General features: G+C 38.2%; 1 non-coding gene across 1 annotated transcript; it reads left to right on the top strand.

The window, feature by feature from the left end:
* The first annotated feature begins 1,122 nt into the window (after nucleotides 1-1,122).
* Nucleotides 1,123-1,194, top strand: Trnad-guc (transfer RNA aspartic acid (anticodon GUC)). The gene has a single exon. It is a non-coding gene; the product is annotated as a tRNA-Asp (tRNA).
* Nucleotides 1,195-7,920: the final 6,726 nt, after the last annotated feature.

The following is a 7,920-nucleotide window of genomic DNA, read 5'->3' as shown; positions in this document are numbered from 1 at the left end:
TTTTTCTTATGAGGATGAATTACCCGTATGTATGCGAAAATTGGCGATAAAAGTGTGAGGTGTAATAAAATTTCATTTGACCACCTGACTCAACCGAGTGACATTGTCTACCCTGTTTTTCGAAAAGAAGTTAGAAGAGTCCCAAAGGAAATACATTAGGGTGGACAAGTCAGTGAAGCGTGAACTGTCGATATAAGCAAGTGATGTTGTTGACTCACCATCAGTGATGACTGACAACGAGTGGTTTGCTATTGTGGGAGAAGCCGTGATTTTTTGCGCTAGTTTAGTTCAGAAAATTAAGACGTTAAAGGAGCAACTTCAATCTGCCCAGGAGGAAACCCGATGACTATGCTCCTAAACGCCTCAAGTCCTGTGGGAATTGAACATGTCCGGGCAATGACGTCATTGCATTGTTCATTCTCTGGACATTGACGTCAAGGCATCATTGTTTGGTCTGTTTATATTTCCCTTTGACAATGTGATTCTTTCATTCCATGAAGCAAGATGTCGGATGTGAAACCTTTTACGATTATTAGTGGTGGCGCTAACGGAGTCGATTTAGAAGCAGAACGCTTTGCCAGAGACTTTGGTTTACCTGTACAGATATTAATTCCACCTTGTCACCCAAGAAGCAAATACCTGTCTCCATTAACTCATTCACAGTTGGGAGAAGCCATTCCGATCGCAAACCAAGTGTCTGCTCGATTGAACAAACATTTGAGCAATCCCATCAGCTTACAATACATTTACCGAAATTATCATGTGGTGCAACAAGCAGAAATGGTACTGGCTTTTACAAGCTTTCAGCCTGAAAGTAACTTATACTTTGGAGGTACCGGTTGGGCAGTGGAAATGGCCAAACTTCTCAAGAAAATCCTGTACGTTGATGTGCAACGCAACATTTGGTTTTGGTACAGACACGATCAAGATCTATTCTACGCCTGTGATCAGATGTCTGAAGAACAGTTTGCTTTACCCACCTTTCTACCCAAAACGGCCATTGTGGGGATCAGAAACAGTTACGATTTTCCAGACGCTTTATTAGAACTTCAAGATACTTTTAAACGTAGTCTCAACATTTCTTTATAAAGTTCCACATTTTTACACAGATTCTGTAACTTGGTCTCGGTAGTATAATGGTTAGTATCTCTGCCTGTCACGCAGAAGATCTGGGTTCAATTCCCAGCCGAGACGTTCTTTTTGTAATTAGCATTTCTCAATAAAGTTTCATTTTTCATTCTCATTCTTTGTGGTTGTCCCGATTGTATAGTGGTTAGTACGTCTGTTTGTGGCACAGAAAGCTCGGGTTCGAATCCCGATAGGGACCTTCTTTTCCACGTTGATCGTTTATCAATGTCGAAAAGGCCTTTTTATTTTTTCTTCTTTTTCTTACCCGGGAACGCAGTGGTACCTTGTATTACTGTTAGTACCGATTTCTGAAACAAGGGATATTACTTTTCCGTTTCTTTTAAGCAAAACCATTTTATTTTTGTTTAGCAAGGACCGTTTTGTTAGCGCTGAATATTCTTTTCGCTTGGAAAACCCTTTGCCAATTTAATTTTTCCCTTATTAATCCTTCCATTGTCTAAGGGATTAGTCGGCCATCCTGTTGACGTCAGTGACTATTAAACAACCTTTTTGCCTGCACGCAAACAATTTCAGCATGCAAGTTTAAATAAACGAAGAGACATATAATCGTTTTTTATTTTACACCAAATGTTCCAAACGTTCTGCTTTGCGTCTGCGCACTGAGTAGGGACTCTTATCTCTCCCACATGTTTGCCTTGACCAAACCGATTACACATATAAGTTCCATTGTTCCTATACTATAATAACTAGTCAAGTGTCCTTCCTTTATGCTTTATGATGTCATCCCTTCCGATGATTTCTGACCACCTCTGATGACTTCCGACGCTTGCCGAGTACCTCCGATGATACCCGACGCCTTCAGACGATGATCCGAGCCTCGTTTTAAGATATTTCCGATTTCCTTTCGATCAGAAGGCTGCTAGAAGAATGGTGACCCAAGTGCCCCCCAATGCTGCTAAAAGGCACCAATTTCAAGCAAAACCACAGTTGCACAGAGAGTGCTGTATTCCCAATTTCAAGCAAAACCACAGTTGCGTGGAGTGGTTTACGCCCTTTTTATCTAAAAATGCAAATCGAAGTTCTCTGGGTATTGTTGACCACAAAAACCAATTTAGGTAAATTTACAGTTGCGCGCCCTTTTCTCGCACAAGCTTTAGGTTAAACAGTAAGAATTTTTTGCCAGCTTGTTGTTTTTTTTTCACGTTTTTGACAAAAGACGCTAATTTCTAGCAATTCGTAGTTGCGCACACTGTTTTGCACAAAATGGCAAATTTGAAGATGTCTGCACGTTTCTGACCTAGCGAGCCAATTTAAATAAATTTACAGTTGTGCCTGCTGTTTTGCACAATCTTTAGCTTAAAGAGTTCGACTTTTTGTCAGATTTATGTTTTCCGCATGTTGTTAACAAAACCATCAAATTTCAAGCAAAACGACAGTTGCGCAGAGTTTTTTGACGCCAATTTTGAGCGCATGTTGTTAACAAAAGACGCAAATTTCAAGCAAAACCAAAGTTGCGCGGAGTGTTTTTATGTCAATTTCAAGCAAAACCACATTTGCGCAGAGTGTTTTGCACAAGTTTTATCTAAAACAGCAAATCGACGTTCCTTGGATATTATTGACCACACAAACCAATTTAGGTATATTTACAGTTTTGCGCCCTTTTTCGCACAAACTTTGGGTCAAACAGTGAAAATATTTTGTCAGGTTGTTGTTTTCTTCACGTTTTTGACAAAAGACGCTATTTTTTATTAATTCGTAGTGGGCACACTGTTTTGCACAAAAATGACAAATTTGAAGATATCTGCACGTTTCTGACCTAACAAGCCAATTTAGGTAAATCTACAGTTGCGCTCTCTGTTTTGCACAATTTTTAGCTTTTTAACACAAGGTGCCAATTTCAAGCAAAACGACAGTTGCGCAGAGTGTTTTGATGCCAATTTCGAGCAACAGGACAGTTGGGCACGGTATTTTGCACAAGTTTTAGCTTTTTAACAATACGGGCAATTTGAAGCAAAAGGACAGTTGTGCAGTGTGATTTGGGGTCAATTTGGAGCAACAGCACAGTTGTGCACGCTGTTTTGCATAAGTTTTATCTAAAACAGCAAATCGAAGCTTCTTGGATATTATTGACCACACACAATAAATTTAGGTAAATTTACAGTAGAACGCCGTTTTTCTACACAAGTGTTAGGTCTAACAGTGAGAATTTTTTCTCAGGTTGTTTTCTTCTCGTTTTTGACAAATCGCTAATTTTTAGCAATTCGTAGTTGCGCACACTGTTTTGCACAAACATGGCAAATTAAAATTTGTCTAAACATTTCTGTCTTAACAAGCCCATTTAGGTAAATTTACAGTTGCTCGCGCTGTTTCGCACAATTTTAAGCTTTTTAACAAAAGTCGCTAATTTCAAGCAAAACGACAGTTGCGCAGCGTGATTTGACGCCAGTTTCGAGCAACAGCACAGTTGCGCCCGCTGTTTTGCACAAATTTATCGAAAACGACGTTTTATAGTTTTCTGCACATGTTTGACTTAAGAAGTCAGTTTAGGAAAAATTACAGTTGTACCTACTGTTTTGCACAATCTTAAGCTTGAAGAGTTCGACTTTTTGTCAGATTTATGTTTTCCGCACGTTGTTAACAAAACAAGCAAGTTTCAATCAAAACAACAGTTTCACAGAGTGTTTTGACGCCAATTTCGAGTGCATGTTGTTATTAAAAGACGCAAATTTTAAGCAAAACCAAAGTTGCGCAGAGTGTTTTGATGCCAATTTTAAGCAACACCACAGTTGCGCAGAGTGATTTGCACAAGTTTTATCCAAAACAGCAAATCGAAGTTCCTTGGATATTATTGACCATACACACCAATTTAGGTAAATTTACAGTTGTATGCCCTTTTTTCGCACAAGCATTAGGTGAAACAATGAGGATATTTTGTCAGGTTGTTGTTTTCTTCACGTTTTTTGACAAAAGACGCTAATTTCTAGCAATTCGTTGTTGCGCACACTGTTTTGCACAATAATAGCAATTTTGAAGAGGTCTGCATGTTTCTGACCTAACAAGGCAATTTAAATAGAATTACAGTTGCGCACGCTGTTTTGCACAGGTTTTATCGAAAACGACATTTTTAAGTTTTTCGCACGTTTTTGACTCAAGAAGTCAATTTTATAGGCAAAATTACAGTTGTGCCTGTTGTTTTGCACAATTTTTAGCTTGAGGAGTTCGTTTTTTTGTCAGATTTATGTTTTCCGCAGGTTGTTAACAAAAGACGCAAATTTCAAGATAAACGAAAGTTGCGCAGAGTGTTTTGATGCCTCCTGAAGAATGGATGCGGGTGGGACTGACACGTCATTACAAAGAGTAGGTTGTTACTTTGGAAAAAATAATTTGAAAATTTGGAAAAGTACAATTTGTTTACTTTGTAAAAGATCTGAAACGATGTTAGATGAAATATTAAAACAAACTAATTCTAGCAAATAAGGCAAAAAATGCTGAATTTCGTGAAAAAGAACAAGAAATTTGAGTCGCAAAAGTTTTGGTTGTAAACAATGACGAATGCATTCGTAGAAGTATAGCTCTTAACTTTTAAAAAAAGTACTGATAGGTTTTCGGTATCTTGTGGGTAAGAATTTAACCCAAGGTGATAAATAGCGTTTCAGTTTCTGAGCAATGAGAGAGTGAGACCATGGAAAGGAAAATATAGGAGGGATGGTGTCCGACACATGATAGTCTCTTCGAGGAGGATGATGCTTTGGGAAACTTATTAATGGCAGCATTTGGACTGTTACTCATCTAATTTACGTCAGCTGTTACTGAATTTCTTTGAGCAAGTAAGGGTGGTCCAACATATACGAGATAAATACTGATTGAAATAAAATAAAGCAACGTTCAAGGGCTTCAGGGACCATAAACTGGTAGCGAATGTGTTGTGAAATAATCTAAAATTTTTGCGCCGGGGAAGGAGAGGAAGATTCAGTGTGTCTGGCCAATTGCGTCTAGAGAATCCAAAAACAGAGGGATGTCATGTCTAAGTGATTGGGAGTAAGGAATGCTAATCTTCACAGAAGTTTTTACTATGTAACATTAATTTATGAAAAAGTCTTTAAGAGCCCATGACTGTAGATATCGAGAATCGCTGGCCAGGCTAAAAAAATCGAAAATTCTGATAATTTGTCAGAAAAACCCCTTTGGGGAACTATCTTCGAAAAAAATATTTTCACCTTTCAAGAATCTATAGTTTTCGAGAAAATGAGGAAAAACGAAAAAAGCGGTTTTTACCTAATTAATTATGCAAAAATTAGAGTTAAAATGACCTACTTTATCGCGTCTGTACCGAGGCAAGATTCAAAGCTATAAAACAGAAATATTTTTGTTTAAAAGAATTCTATCTTTTCTTTCTATCCATGGTATGTTTTAAATCAAAAACATGATTTGGAATTTTTTACGGTTTTTTAAAAACTACCACTAAGCGCACTTTTTAAAACGGCTAAAAAATGAGCAACTTCAGAGGCAAAAAACTCACCTTGGTATGTGTGATACCTAGCCAAAATGTATACTAGGACAAAGTTCAGCTCTTATATTAACAGAATATGAAATAAAAATTCTGGGTACTCCGGATTTGCCTTTACAAAATAAAAAGTTTCGTGACCACCAGTGGCAAAATGTCACAAATTTGCATAAGTCAAATTTGTAGAGAAATGATGCCGCCTGATTTTTCTTTGTAGTTTCGGTACGTGGTATATTCGAAGCGTAGGAGAAGGATGAAAGCGACTTTAAATGAAGCTAAAATTAAGTAAAGGATCTGAAAAATTGATATCCCTGATAGCAAATTGCTGTGAAGGTTGGTGACACAATGTGGCAAATTTGCATATAAATGCATCTGCATATTCCTATCGTACACAAGGACGGGTTTCAATACTGTTAGCATCACGCAATATTTGAGGTTTGAAATAGCATAACCAGGAAAAAAGCTAATGTTAGATGTTTTGTAATTTGTATGTTAGCTCTTCTTAATTGTACATTATAAAATTAAGGTTGCTCAGCAATTGTTGTTGGAGTACTGTATTCTGCAATTGCGTGACCGTTGTCAAACTCATAACAGTCAGACTTTATTTTTACCGGTACGATAAAAAAATGTGAGCTTATGAAGTGTGTAAAGAAATATTATTCATGTCAGATAACTTAACTTTACTTTATTCACCTGAATGAATTTCACCGTCATACATCTTTCTTGGAGTGGGCACATGCTTTTATGGTACCGATAGTTCATTAACACTATACATCATACCCTGTAAGTTTTCAATCAACAAAAATCCGAAATAGTTAATTTTCTCAGTAGTTTTTCAAAGTTATATTTTGGTGAAATTGCCACGTCTCGCATATTAAAAATAACGTAAGTAAAGACGAGATTAAAGTAATCATTGCCCCTTTTTCTCTCTTTTCTGAAATTCTTCCACCTCCTCTTTCTGCCTCTTCACTGTTCGTGCGTTCAACACTATTAAGTCCAGACACGATTTCGAACACCCAAAGATGGCCAAAGATCGCCAAGTGGACCGACCCGTAATTGTGCCATTGATTAGTTGAAACCTTCATTGAACGGACCCTCACGGATTCTTGCAATTGTCCTCTCAATAGAAGAAGTAAATCAGATGGAGGGAGTACTGCCGACACTGGGGTCGTTTTGGTTTTTTTTTTTTTTTTTTTTTTTTAACCATGAATATCCTTCATGAACCCAGTTAGCTTTCCATTTATTCAACAAGGTTATAAACTGATCAAAATCAACAAGGATGGATTTTTCCACTGGTACCTCATTTAGCAAATTTTCACCTATCTTCTTGTATCTTGAGAGAGTTACACACACAAAAAAAGCAACATTTGGGGTAAAAAAATCTACTTCCAATTTTTTCTATTCACCTTCTATTCGCTACAGATTAATGAAATGTCCCTTTCCTGAAAAGTTAGCGGCCAAAATTCCTTGCAAAACAAAGACAGTGGGAAGACGATCAAGTGCTGGAGCAATTTTTTTTTGAATAACGGCACATGTTATTCAGCAATTGAATAGCCCCCAGCCCCTTGCATAAGCCATAGCTAAACATCAATTTAAGAGCAGTTTTATCGCATAACTCTTCTTCCCCTTTGTCTGAAGTTTTTCCTTCTTTACTTTATTTGGGAAACGGTTAGGCGTAAATAAAACCGCCGATGCCACTTACTTACCTCGCTCTGTTATTTAGCTCCTTGGTCGGTATCAACTACCCTACGAGCAGAGGCCCTTCGATCTTCCCGGATAAGTCGGGAAGAGGAAGAGAAGGGTAACTATCAACTAAACAATGATTCGATCGGACGTTCCGGTGTGAAGGCACGAGCTGTGACATTGTGGGTACTGACGTTAATACTCCTGAGCAAAAGGCAGGTATTTCTTTAAACAAAACTCGGGTCTGCTGTAAACTGAAAAACGTAGTCAAGTTACGCTTTTACTCTGCGTCGCCTGACTGCCCGGTTAATAAACGGTACTTGCGTCGATATAAGTTCGTTGCCCATACTGCGATAGACCAGGGGCGTCAAGGATGACCTTTCTGATGTCTCTTTTCAAGATGATGCTACATTTTGCAAGCACTCGACATGGGTGGGAGTTGGTTAGAGTAGCTCAAAAGCGGTGAACAAGGAGTCTTATCTTCCATAGACAAATCCTGGTCGCATCGTCGTGAAAGGTGATTTACTCTGTTGGCGTACAGTTGAACCTCCATGTGCGACCACCTATCCAAAACACCAAAACCCACCCAGTTAAGTCTTACAGTTGGAATCTCTCCCGTAAGCGCCCGCGACCACTAATTGGTA

Source organism: Porites lutea, chromosome 1 (assembly GCF_958299795.1).
Source record: "Porites lutea chromosome 1, jaPorLute2.1, whole genome shotgun sequence".
NCBI lineage: Eukaryota > Metazoa > Cnidaria > Anthozoa > Scleractinia > Poritidae > Porites > Porites lutea.
Note: the sequence above shows the minus strand (reverse complement) of the source record. Positions and strands in the feature narration are given on the sequence as shown.